This window comes from Sinohyriopsis cumingii, chromosome 1 (genome assembly GCF_028554795.1).
Source record: "Sinohyriopsis cumingii isolate HCF-2022 chromosome 1, ASM2855479v2, whole genome shotgun sequence".
Taxonomy (NCBI): domain Eukaryota; kingdom Metazoa; phylum Mollusca; class Bivalvia; order Unionida; family Unionidae; genus Sinohyriopsis; species Sinohyriopsis cumingii.
In genome coordinates this window covers 61,977,264-61,991,176 of record NC_142961.1, presented here as the reverse complement: position 1 = coordinate 61,991,176, position 13,913 = coordinate 61,977,264, and the positions used below count along the sequence as shown (strand labels likewise).

Here is a 13,913-nt window from a genome sequence, read left to right as displayed (position 1 = left end):
GCTTGATATATGCATAAGATGCTTGATATTTGCATTTGATGTTTGATATATGCATAAGATGTTTGATATATGCATACAATGCTTGATATTTGCATAAGATGTTTGATATTTGCATTTCATGCTTGATATATGCATAAGATGCTTGATATTTGTATTTGATGCTTGATATATTCATAAGATGCTTGATATATGCATACAATGCTTGATATATGCATAAGATGCTTGATATTTGCATTTCATGCTTGATATATGCATACAATGCTTGATATATGCATAAGATGCTTTATATATGCATAAGATGTTTGATATTTGCATAAGATGCTTGATATTTACATAAGATGCTTGATATTTGCATAAGAAGCTCTCTGACATGGATCTTCATCTTTAATTTTCGTCAATAGCCGTCTACCAGCTTTTCATCAAAATTGATAAACAATCTGCAAGCCGTTAACTGAAATATAGGCAATCATGCTATACCTATTTTAAAATGTAACCGATCATGTTAGACTTCGTGTGTGTTCCAATACAAAATATTTGTTAAAAACAGACAGGGCGTGTATTAAAGGCAACAAAAAATATTTATTTTCATTGTGTGGGTTGGCACAAATGAAGCCAAATAAAATCATATAACCTACGTCAACTTGTCCTAAAGAAAATTGATACCATCAGCATTAATGATTGTGAAGCTTGGTCGAATATCAGACACAAATACGTATGAAAATTTGATGTATTTCAGCATCCTTGTACCTAAATAAGAAAGCAAGGCTTTCCTCAGGCCACACTCTCGGGAATGAGTGAGAGTTTGCTGGGGAAAAAGATCACTGCAAAGGAAATTGATTCCAGGAAACTGGACTTTCTTGGTCAATTATGTCTTCTTTCAGAAAATGTAATATCTAAAATCTATTCAGAATTTACCTGTAGTTTCTTGAAAACATTTTACAAAACAGAATGGTTTTATTTACCGAACCATGTAGCATTTTACACCAATGTAATATGTATGCATTTATTGACAATTCTGTTGCAGACAAAATATTTACAAAAAGAATGCGACATAATTAAATTCTAAATTATGCCACTCATAAGTATGAAAATGAGCTCTTTACAAAGTTTTGCAGTCCTAACAGGTCTTCCAAAAGATTGCAAAATGTTCATAATTCCATAAAACTAAATTTTACGGTAAATTAATAAGACTGCAGGAATGTTACGGTTAATTATATCCCTTGCTAACGTTCTGAAAACTGTTCCAATTATTGCCATACAAGTTTGTAAACTTCAGTTCTTCTTACACAGAAGTTATAATCCAGGCATTCATTTGCTGAGAAAGCTTATTGGGAAAATTCCTGTTTTAGCTTCTTTTGTTTTGCGTTGCATATATTCAGTATTGTGTTTATCAAACTTCCTTTTATATTCTTCATATTTGTCAGACGAGATATATTTTATCCTCCAACAAATGTACTTAAAACTTTATCATCTATGGCTTACAATATATTATAATAAGCCATTGAATATCTATAATCAGATTAATGTGCATGTAGGCAATCCTTACAGAGCCGATAACAAACCAGTATTGCGCTTCTCTAGCTGTTACATTTCTTCTGTCTTTCGCAACTGTCACCATTCAGTTCCCATTTTATTTGCTGGGAAAAATTTACAATAGTCGAAGTACCGGTAATATGAAAATGGTAGTAAGATGGCTGCTGATTCTTGACTTGCAAAAAGAGCAGCACCACAAGCAACGATATCCAGTCACTTTCTTCACAGTTCATGTTTCATGCTAACGTAATTTTACATTTATCGATGACAACGCTATCCTTTCAACTTTCAGCACTTCAACGTGAAGAAAATCGAGGTCAGTCGCGATTGCAAGACCTTGTGTGTCAAACCTTTCGAACCTGGCTTTGAGAAGAAGAATTACTTCAGATCGTATTTGTCCCTATACGAAGCCACCGGACAATTAGGGACCAACACCAGTCACGGCATTACGTACGACGATTATGCAGGAGGCTACGCTGTGTGGGCTTTAGACTTCACTCAAGACCAGGCAGCGACATGGCACATTTCCACCCTATAAAATCCGTCCAGATTCATGTGGAACTCAGTTTGCAGAAGAGCTGAAAACGACAGTGAACGTCATCCTGTATGCCGAATTTGAGAATACATTAAAAATCAGTAGTTTGAGAGATGTCATTCTAGCCTATTAGAAGCTATGGAAGACACTTATCCCTCTTTGAATAGTGGAGACTCTTTGGAAATGGAACGGGAGGATGCCGTAAAAACAGAACCCCAAAGCAAAGAGATAGATGTCATAGTGATAAAGTACAGTTGGCCAGAACAAGAACAACCTTTAGTATCCTATTTTTCCAAACACCTTGTAGAACAAATTATGGAAATGATCAAGAAAGGTTGCTATGGATGTCAAAATGATCATCCCAGTCAAATTCAACACGATGAATGTCTGATGATTTGTCAAGAAGAAAAAATGTACGAGTATCTGGACGAAGCTTTTGGTCTCATCTGGAAGAAGCAGTGTTTCATCAGTGGTATAAGGACTTGCGTGATCATTACTCTCCTCCACTGATTGCTCTAGGGATCCCTGACATCGAAGCTCTCTTAGCTTAGAGTGCAGAGACGAAGCGAAGAAACGGTTACTTGTCAGACATTTTCAACCAGAAAGTCATGATTGAATTGATGACTTATTGTACCTATGAAGAAAAGAAAAACAAGAAATAAAAACAAAACAAGAATACCTGGGAATTGTATTATCTTTTGAACAACAATTCGTACACTGCTTCTTGGAATTCAGTGGTATGTGCTAAAGATGATCTGTCTCATCGCGAACCTCAAGACCATCAAAGCTTATGTCATCAACACGTACGACAGTCATCTCTCAGGAACCCACTAGGTATCCGTCTACTTTTCCCGTGTTTGTTGTGTGGAGTATTTTGGTTCGTATCCACCTTTGGAAGACGACATCATTGAGTTTATGAGAAGAAATGCCCAGAAGACACGATTCAATAATGTGAAATTACAAGACACAGATTCCATGGTGTGTGGACAATATTGTGTGTAATTTCTTAATCAAAGCAGTCTTGGATATTCTTTAGAACACTTAGTGACTTATTTTAATCGTCACTCTTCTAGAAACGCTGACAAAGTAGATCCATGATTTTGTGACCATTATGTCTATCTTTTGTCTTTAGCTAGGAAACGTAGCGTACATCAATGTCCCAATGACTTCCATCAGAGGACGTCTAGCTTGTCAACCTTGTCAAAAATTGTTTGTTTGTTTGAAAAAATGTTTCATGGTGAATTGTTGGTTGTTTGGTCCAAGTTTATCTCATGTCTCAATCGGCGTCATTCGGATCAGGTTATGGCTATGAACAGAGATAAACTCCTACTAAATCGTGTCGTAGTTACGGAAATAGTGCAGGGGCCCCGAGTAACCGAGTGGTCTAAAGCGCTCACCGTTACGGATCATTGTCATCTCACCTCTGTTTGCGTTGGTTCGAGTCTCGGATTCGGCCATTGTGGGTATTATATAAGAAAGCTTGGCAGTAACTTCTCGTGGGTCGGTGGTTCTTTTCGGGGCGGCCATGTATAGCCAATTTGGTGCTGACGAATGGCGTTAAACCCAACAACAACGGAAATGCTGAAAATTGTGCGTGCATATTTGGGACAGTATGGCATAACAAGGAATGATTATTCTATAATTATTTTTGATGACGGGGTGCATTATCTGGATTTCGTAAAAATGTGCTTCGTAATGTCTCGATGGGGTCTGGAATGGATGTTGGATGACAGTAGATCTCATTATTCTGTGTACAGATTATGTTGATTATGCAAATGTAGGTGGCCGCATGGTATATTCCGGACCGCTTCACCACACTACTGTGGCTGTGGGTGCTTGTTCAGTAGGGTATTGCCATTCCATGACGATGTGGTGGATTGCATGAAACAAGCGAAATAAACTTATTTTATTAGCGCCATTAACATTTCTTACTAAAGTGTTGTTCTATGTTTTCCAAGGTCCATGATGTATGCAACATACATCTGTTGCTCAGGATCAAATACTGTTGGGTGATTGCGGTAAATTTTAATATATCCTTGATGTTGACTGTCGTTGGATTTTCTAGTATGTCAAAACTAGGACTTCACTTACATTGTAATATGTGTTAATTTGTGTAAGCTACCAAATAGTAGAAATCGAAAGGGATTTTGGTTGTTGTGCTTTTTTATTCAATAATGACATATATTCCCCATAGAAAGAGTGTGTTATTATGATTTTTAACTTAGCTTTAACAATTTTTCAGTTATATCGCTACCATGTCTGCAGTGTGGCAGTTTATAGTGATGGCTAGCCCTGGGGCATCATGCCGCAGACATGTATCATGATGTCCCACCCAGTCACATTATCTTAACAACAGGCCGACCAGTCCTAACACTAACCTCTTAATGCTGAGCGCCAGGCAAGGATTCTGCTAGTACCGTTTTGATAAGTCTTCGGTATGATCCCCAAAGAATATATTATTTAATTGAAGAAAGGTGCATGCGTCGTACCATATTATTTAGTCTATAAATGTGGCGATATTCAGGATTATGCTTTGAACCAACATTAGTATTTGTAATTATGTGTACAGAGCCCGTACCAAACATGACACAGTTACATCCCTTGAGCTGTACATATGAAGTGTAATTGCTTTTTAGATCCCTGCTTTGTAAAAGGACTATAAAAATATAAAAAAATTAAAAAAACTGGTAAGTTTATCTCAACACTTCTCCTCCCTTAACACTTATTTGTCAACAAAATCCCATTCCACCCCATATTTTAACGGGATAATGTTGCCGTCACAATAAGTACTCAACGATTGCAGTTCCCACTTACGAGAGAGAGAGAACACTAGCTGATATGTGACAGTCTAATGTTAAAATTGAAGTGTATTGAACTTACCGTGGGTACTGTTGTATTACTGGAAAATACAATCTATTCGACCAATGTGAATGGGTCCGCTACCAACCTGCAACGGACATGTAATCTTGTTAAGGAGACTTTTACTTGCAGTCAAATTTTGCAACGGAAACCTTGAAAATTCTGGTATTTTAGGCCACTTCCAAACCGACGACGACTGTGATCATATATTTTAGCCTGGTGACAAAGCGTTTTGGTTTTGCTTTTACTGTTATTTAATTAATGACCATAGATTCGTAACATTTATCAAACGATATATTTTATGGACCTACTACAACTTCATTAAAACCTTTATCATCAATTGCTTACAATGTCGGATCGAATATCTCGATCACTTTTATGTTTATGTACGCAAATTTTATATCTGCCATGAATAAATATTAATGTGCTTTCTATCTCTTCCATTTTTATGTATTTTGCATCTATTACCTTTCAAAGTTTCCATTTTATTTGCTTGGTACAATTTACAATAGTCGAAGTAAGATGACAGACCTAATTGTTACATGAATTTAACGCTCTCATTATAAAGGTGTTAGCAATGACCAAAGGAAGCAATTGGTAAACTAGTCCTAGTTTCCTCTGACCCTTGCCACTCCATTTTTGATATTTGGACATTTACGCTTACTAGCCAGCACAGAAAACTTGAACGACATTTCATCGAGTTATAACTACATGAAATCGATAGGAATATGATTTATGTTCTCAGAAATTGCGATCGTAGCATTCGTTACTTCTTTAATCCGCTGACAGATGAGACGAAAGTACATGGTTGCTGAAATTTGACCTCGATCTGGCCATTTGCATTCCTAGTCACGTGACTAAACAATTCTCGCAACCTAATTCCAACTTTTTGATATGGACTGGACTCTGACCCTACACCACAACATTAATGTCAAAATATCAAAAATTGGATGACAATGGTCAGAGGAAACTCGGACTATTGGTAAATATAAGCAATCTTACTACTTGCTTCAAAAAAGATAAGTTGTTTTGTAGTAGAATGTACATATACCATACTACCGTGATCGCAGTGGCGTCACTAAGGAGTTTGGACCGAACCGGGTGACACCATCAGAGGGGATGACACCAAAATGAAGGAGGTTAATTGGGGTGACACCATGAGTTACCGCATTGGGTGACATCAACCTTACTGACGCCACCGCTGACTAGGCTAAAACTTTGAGGCTATTCCATACACACATGGTGAGTCCGAGTTTCCTATGACCCTTTCCCACCTTATTTTAGATATTTTGATATATATATTATTGTGTGGGTGTATCAAGATATCTAAAATGGGGTGGGAAAGGATCATAGACAACTCAGACTAACACACGATGGGAAAAATTATTTGTTGATTAAACACACCGAAATTCGTGGGTTATATTGAATAGAATGACTGTCTAAAGTATAATACAAACGGAGGAGGGGGAGCTGAGATTTATAAAACAGTGAAGTCATAATTTTTAAAAACAAAATGTTCTCGTTCAAAAGAAAATCAGCGGTAAACACTCAGCCTCTACCCAACGAACGGTGCTCTACTAACGGCCCAAGCAACGAGGGTGGAGTGGGGAGATTTATTTGGATTGGTGATTGGAAATAATTTGTGCGGTGGTGGGGAGTGCAGAAAGTTTTGCTGTGCTAATGCCAACGAAGGTTGCATAGTCTGTCCCAAATATCCGAAAATCTAGCATTAGTTCCCTGGGGAACAATAACCTACAACCTACCTGCCCCCCCCCACCCCCCCAAAAAAAAGCTGCTACTGAAATAAATCGAAATACAATACCTATCATACAACTTTGTTTCGACCTATGTCACTGTGGGCGTGAGTGAATGTGCATTTGTAAAAATCTGTCCAAAAGGCATCCAAAGTAGGGGTGGTAGTGTTAGTGGTTACCTTCAGTGTCCACTTTAAATATAAGTATATAATTCCTTTCAAATGGAAGTCATAAACATAAACTCAAAACTGCGAGTAGGAATTTCCTCCACTTGTACTCTTCTAAGTTGTATATCCTTTTGAATAATTATTATTGCCGAAGCTTTTCCACAGACAAACTCACTCGCCTGTTCAAGGTTAAATTTTATATCAATTATGTAAAGATTTAATGAGATAGGAATTATCACTGTAATACTACACTCACCAGCCCACTTGAAAATTAATGGAGAATATACCCATGCGCAATAACTAATCAGAACATTTATCTACTGTTATATCACAACATTAGGCAGAAAAACATAGAAGCCAGTCTGTACTTGCTCCCTTTGAAACCCTAGGTGACAGGGTCCAGTTTCGTAAATTCGCCTCTGGCAAATTTCTTAATGCTACGGCGTGACTTTTTCAGCCATTATTGTTTACTTTTTAAATATATGGATATATTTGTTAACTAGGTGTTTCGGGCTTGTGTTGTTCTTGAAATTCATGTCAGGCATGTACACCTTCTATAGTTACTCTGCAGTATGTTGATAGTGAAATACCAATAGTAGGCTAGGAAGAAGACTAGCCTCCCATAGCAGTAAGGGGGCAGGGCCAGTTTTTATGTAAAAATGTAATGCCGCAAACAGCGGCCTAGTATAAAAATCATTAAAAAAATCAAATACGTAATTGAGGTCAAAATGGTTGATAATTTTGTATACCTATATTAAAACTAAGCACAAGAATATTATCCACTTGACCACAGAAGTCAAAGGAAGTTCATAGCAGAAGTTTATGCACAACAACCCCACATTTTTGCCTGCAATTTTCAGGTCTGAAGGTCATTTTTGCCACCATGTGATGCTCACAGTGCAAGCACGAAACCTTTTCCTAGAAGATAATTCTGCAAAACAATGTGTACTAAACGGCTTGATGATGCAATTGAAAATAGTTGTCATCCATGCCGTTTTTTGAGATTTTCTACTTGCCCCAATTTTATATCAAGTCGATGCTTGATGCAAACTTTGGTCACACACACATATAAACACACACACACACACACACATACATATCACGTGACATATAAAGGATTTTTAAAACACTGTTGAACACAATTATTCACTCCAGCATAGCAGAAACCTTGCCCTGACTCTCGCATCTTTTCGAATCCCAAACTATTTTGTCTGTTTCAAACCACTGTGAACATTGCTTACAGAGATACAAGTGTAACTGTTATGTTGTAGGATTCTATGTACATTTTTACCGTTATCTGATCTGTACATTAACTAGAGAACATCAAATGAATCGATCTAGTTTCTATTTAAAAAATACATTTGAATTTGTGTTTTTGGAAAAAGGAAAATGATATTGTTTGAATGTTTCTGTGTAAAACAGTGTTGCTATGTTATCCTTTATCACAATATAGACAATAATTTCATTAAATTTTTGCAATTATTATCTGAATTAAAATCATCAAACTGTAGTGTTGCCAACTTCAGTAGACTTTAGACACCTAGTAGTTCTAATAGATCAGTCATCACAGATACTATAAAATGACCTACTGACAGCTTAGCTTTAAACAAAAACCTCAAACATGAAAAGCTTTATTTGGTTTAATTATAAAACTTCTATGCGCCTCAAAACGTTTCTTTCCACAGTCATGAATGACACATTTATATTTTATGAGACATTTGAAGACTAATGGAGCTGCATATTCATAGGTAAATGAAAATAATGTTTTGCTACAGTTTCTGTAGTCTATAGTTGTACAAAGAATATAATTAGCATTTAAAATTACAATTAAAGTATTTTCAATATAGTTAATGTGTGGGAGTTTGTAGTTATATCATTAAGTTCAAACATATATCAAAGCTTTCTCAAAGAAAGTTTTATTTTAGAACCAAATATTTTCTCTAACTATTTATAGTATTTGAAATCTTTTTTTTAATTATTACTGACAGTCACACTTTTTAAATAAGTATACAAATTAACAAATATTTTTATCCCACGCATCCTTTAAAAAAGGCGGGGATTATATCTTCCTAATTTCTGTTTCTCTGTCCATTTATTTGTAATACAGCTTATCTCTTATCCCATAAAATTTAAACATTGTACTTTGTTTAGGGGTAGTCTTTAGATGTTTTGCATTAATCTTGGGATAGTTATTTAAAAATATATATATATAATATTTAGTACTATAGGTAGTAATCTGAAATTTTCAAATCTAAGATTTGATTTACACTTGCTGGTCTTGTCCCAAGGATGGTCCATCTGGTAGAAGAAAGCAGACGATACTATGCTGGCATACAAGGGACGGATGTACACGTGAATCAATCCTCAGTATAGGTATGTCAAGCTTGGGTGATCAGTAGGGGGTACTGATCGCTGGTTTAATTTTCCAGAATGTAAAACAAAATAGCATTGGGTCAGTTTAGGAATTCACATTTTCACCTTTCAGATTCATATCATCGCAATCGTCCTTTTCCTCGCAGATCTTACTTCATTCTCCCGAAGATAATTGCATGGTAGAAATTCTCTGAAATGTCTATTATGAAAGCGTTCTACCTCTGCATAACTCGTAAGTTCAGGACTGCATTTTACACATTAGTTGTACTCCCCATGACTAAGAAATATCTGCTTGCGCTGTACGGCATAACTGTCCACTGCTTCTTTGACTGTATGTACCGGAGAACGAACTTATGAGATGGCACTTTGCATAATTTAGCAAGACGAACACAGAAAGCCAAGAAAATAATTGAGAAAATCCCACAGACAATCTTGATTTTATCCAGCGAAGTGAAGCAGTGTGCTGTCATGCAGTTGCGTCAATATTTGGGTGCGGGGGGGGTGGGGGCGGACCGCACCGGGTGACACTATCAGAGGGGGTGACACCAAAATGACTACACAATTTTTGAATTTTTTTTGCAGGAAGGAGGTCTATGGGTGTGACACCATGAGTTACCGTACTGGGAGACATCAGCCCTAGTGACGCCACAGCGTGATCATATTTTTGTTTGATCTTTTCAAATTCTTCTTTTAGTACACATATCAATACGTTGTAAATGCATTAACTGTATCAGCTCACATTTTGACACTGCTCGCACAATGGTTGTGAAAAAGTCTATGATTAAAGGTGAATAGAATTCTGCTTTGTGTAATGAAGTCAATCGAGGCGCTTAATAATGTTTACATTTGAGCGCAAAATAGCGGGCTTCTGGTTTGGTCTGAAGAACTGTGATACACATTAAGAAATAGAAATTACAAATTCCGAATTCAGGATCCTGATAGAAGACATAAATATTGAATATTCTTTATAACTCATCTAGAAATCTCCAAGCATGTGCAATTAAAAGGCATGCCTTTTCGCATAGCTACAGTTAACATTCGCAGTAAACTATTAGACTTTTATGAGGGTATATAATTTGCATGTTTTCACACTTCTTGTTCGCTCACTATTTTCGCTAATTCTGACGTCACCAACAATACTGTGAATTTTATTTTTGAATTGGATCCCAAAATAACACATTTACACTTGAAGATCAGCCTGAATAATTCCGTTGAAAAACGTTTGCTAACCAACAGCACAAACAGTCCAAAAATAGTATGGCCTGTAATAATGGACACCTTACTGTCAAAACGACCTTATACCACTTGCCCTGCACAACCGCTTTATCATTTTAAAGGTGAAGGTCACATCTATCTTCGGTATTTTACGTGTAAAACATAGAGGAACTGACAAACGTACTTTGTACGCCTGTCAAGAATGCAAATTCGTTTTCATTTCCCTCCATGGTTCAAGATTATTTTTTTTCTGTGCTCAGTATGCATTGGATATATGTTCACCGATATGCTACATCTTTCTACCAAATGTAGGCTTGGAACAGATTAATAACATTTACATAATATCAAACAATTTGGCCATTTTGGACAGAGATGGAAACAGAATGACAAAGAGGAACACAGACAGAAAAGAAACAAACAGAGGGATTTTATAAACATTCGTTAGAGCTTTAATTTATGAAATTAGATAAATAATTTAGTAGTCCACGTTGTTTTACATTTCTTGTTTCATCAAAATGAAGATAATAGTTCATTTTTATGTATCAGCGTATAGACCAAGCCTTATGTAAATACTTGTTGGTGCGATCACGACGAGAAGTGCATACTAAGTGCATTTCAAACAGCCAATACTAGATAGAAAGTGTTCTTAGTACGAGCATTTCAAACGCCAAATGATTGATAGAAAGACATCTTACTGAGAGCATTTCAAACCACCCATACTTGCCATAATGACATATTTCAATGGCCATTTCAAACAAGGAATACTACATCGAAAGACATCTTACCAAGAGCATTTCAAACTGCCAATACTAGATAGAAAGGCTTCTTACTACGATCATTTCTCAAAGACATTACTAGATCGAAAGACATCTTAATCAGAAAATTTCAAACAGTCAATACTAGATAGAAGAAGCATTTTATCAAAAGCATTTCAAATGCCACATGCCTGATAGAAAGACATATTACTAAGAGCATTTCAAACAGGGCATACTAAATCGAAAAACAGATTACTAAGAGAATTTAAAACAGCCAATACTAGAGAGAAAGTCTTTGTATTATGAGCATTTCAAACAGCCAAAACTAGGTAGAAGAAGCATCTTACTAAAAGCATTTCAAACGCCAAATGGTTGATAGAAAGACTTATTAAGAGCAATACTAGATAGAATGACACCTTTCTAAGCGCATTTCAAACAGGGAACATTAATTAGAAAGACATCTTAATAAGAGAATGTAAAACAGCCAGAACTAGATATAACGTCTTAGTAGTACGAGCATTTGCAACAGACAATACTTAAAAGAAAGACATCTTAATAAACGCATTGCAAACAGCCAATACTAAATAGAAGTTGCATCTTACTAAAAGCATTTCAACCGCCAAATGCTTGATAGAAATATATCTCAGAAAGAGCATTTTAAACAGACAATGCTAGATAGAAGAAGCATCTTTCTAAGAGCATTTCAAACCGTGAATACTAAAGCGAAAGACATCTTTCTAAGAGCATTTCGAACAGCCGTTACTATATAGAAAGTCTTCGTTTTACGAGCATTTCAAACACACAATACTAGATGGAAAGACATCTTGCTAACCGCATTTCCAACAATCAATACTAGATAGAATGACATCTTTCTAATCTCATTTCAAACAGGAAATACTAAATCGAAATAAATCTCACTAAGAGTATTTCAAACAGACAGTACTAGACTTAAAATCTTCTTTCTACAAGCATTTCACACAGCCAAAACTAGACAGAAAGTCTTCTTTCTACGAGCATTTCAAGCATACAAAACGAGATGGAAAGACATCTTACTAAGAGCATTTCCAACAGCCTATACTAGATAGAAGACGCATCTTGCTAGAAGCATTTGAAACGGAAAATGTTTGACAGAAGAGATCTTATTAAGAGCATTTCAAACAGATAATACTAGATAGAATGACATCTTTCTAATCTCATTTCAAACAGGGAACACTAAATCGAAATGCATCTTACTAATAGCATTTCAAACAGACAATACTAGACAGAATATCGTCTTTCTACGAGCATTTCAAACCGAAAATATTAGATCGAAAGGCATCTTACTAAGTGCATTTCAACTATTCAATACTAGATAGAAGAAGCATCTTACTAATCGCATATCAAACGCAAAATGCTTGATAGAAAGACATCTAGCTAAGAGTATTTCAAACAGCCAAAACTATACAGATGACATCTTTCTAAGAGCACTTCACAAAGGGAACACTAAATCGAAAGACATCTTGCCAAGAGCATTTCAAACAGCCGTTACTATATAGAAAGTCTTCGTTATACGAGCATTTCAAACATACAATAATATATTGAAATACATCTTGCTAAGAGCATTTACAACAGTCAATACAAGATAGAAGACGCATCTTACTAAATGCATTTCAAACGCCAAACGCTTGATAGAAGATATCTTACTAAGAGCATTTCAAATAGACAATATTAGATAGAATGACATCTTTCTGATCTAATTTCAAATAGGGAATACTAAATCGAAATACATCGTACTAAGAGCATTTCAAAAAGCCAGTACTAGACTTATAATCTTCTTTCTACGAGCATTTCAAACAGACAATATTAGATCTAAAGACATCTTACTAAGAGCATTTCAAACACTCAGTAAAAGATTGAAGAAGTATCTTACTAAAAGCATATAAAACGCAAAATGCTTGATAGAACGACATCTTACTAAGAGTATTTCAAACAGACAAAACTAGACAGATGACAGCTTTCTAAGAACATTTCAAACAGGGAATACTAAATCGAAATACATCGTACTTAGAGCATTTCAAACAGCCAACACTAGACATAAAATCGTCTCTCAACGAGCATTTCAAACCAAAAATATTAGATCGAAAGACATCTTACTAAGTGCATTTCAAACATTCAATACTAGATAGAAGAAGCATCTTACTAAACGCATATCAAACGCAAAATGCTTGATATAAACACATCTAACTACGAGTACTTCAAACAGACCAAACTAGACTGATAACATCTTTCTAAGAGCATTTCACACAGGGAATACTAAATCGAAAGACATCTTGCTAAGAGCATTTCAAACAGCCAATACTAGATACAAAGTCTTCTTACTACGAGCATTTCCAACAGACAATACTATATCGAAAGAAATCTTACGAAGATCACTTCAAACAGCCTCTACTAGATACAAAGTCTTCTTACTACGAGCATTTCCAACAGACAATACTATATCGAAAGGAATCTTACGAAGATCACTTCAAACAGCCTCTACTAGATACAAAGTCTTCTTACTACGAGCATTTCCAACAGACAATACTATATCGAAAGGAATCTTACGAAGATCACTTCAAACAGCCTCTACTAGATACAAAGTCTTCTTACTACGAGCATTTCCAACAGACAATACTATATCGAAAGGAATCTTACGAAGATCACTTCAAACAGCCTCTACTAGATACAAAGTCTTCTTACTACG

At 35.8% G+C, this 13,913-nt stretch overlaps 1 long non-coding RNA gene across 1 annotated transcript; it reads left to right on the top strand.

Annotated features, from left to right (window-relative positions):
- The first annotated feature begins 5,802 nt into the window (after positions 1–5,802).
- On the top strand, positions 5,803–10,002 carry LOC149806973 (uncharacterized). The gene is made up of 3 exons (XR_016421492.1): positions 5,803–5,909; positions 9,137–9,221; positions 9,804–10,002. It is a non-coding gene; the product is annotated as an uncharacterized LOC149806973 (long non-coding RNA).
- The last annotated feature ends 3,911 nt before the right edge of the window (positions 10,003–13,913 follow it).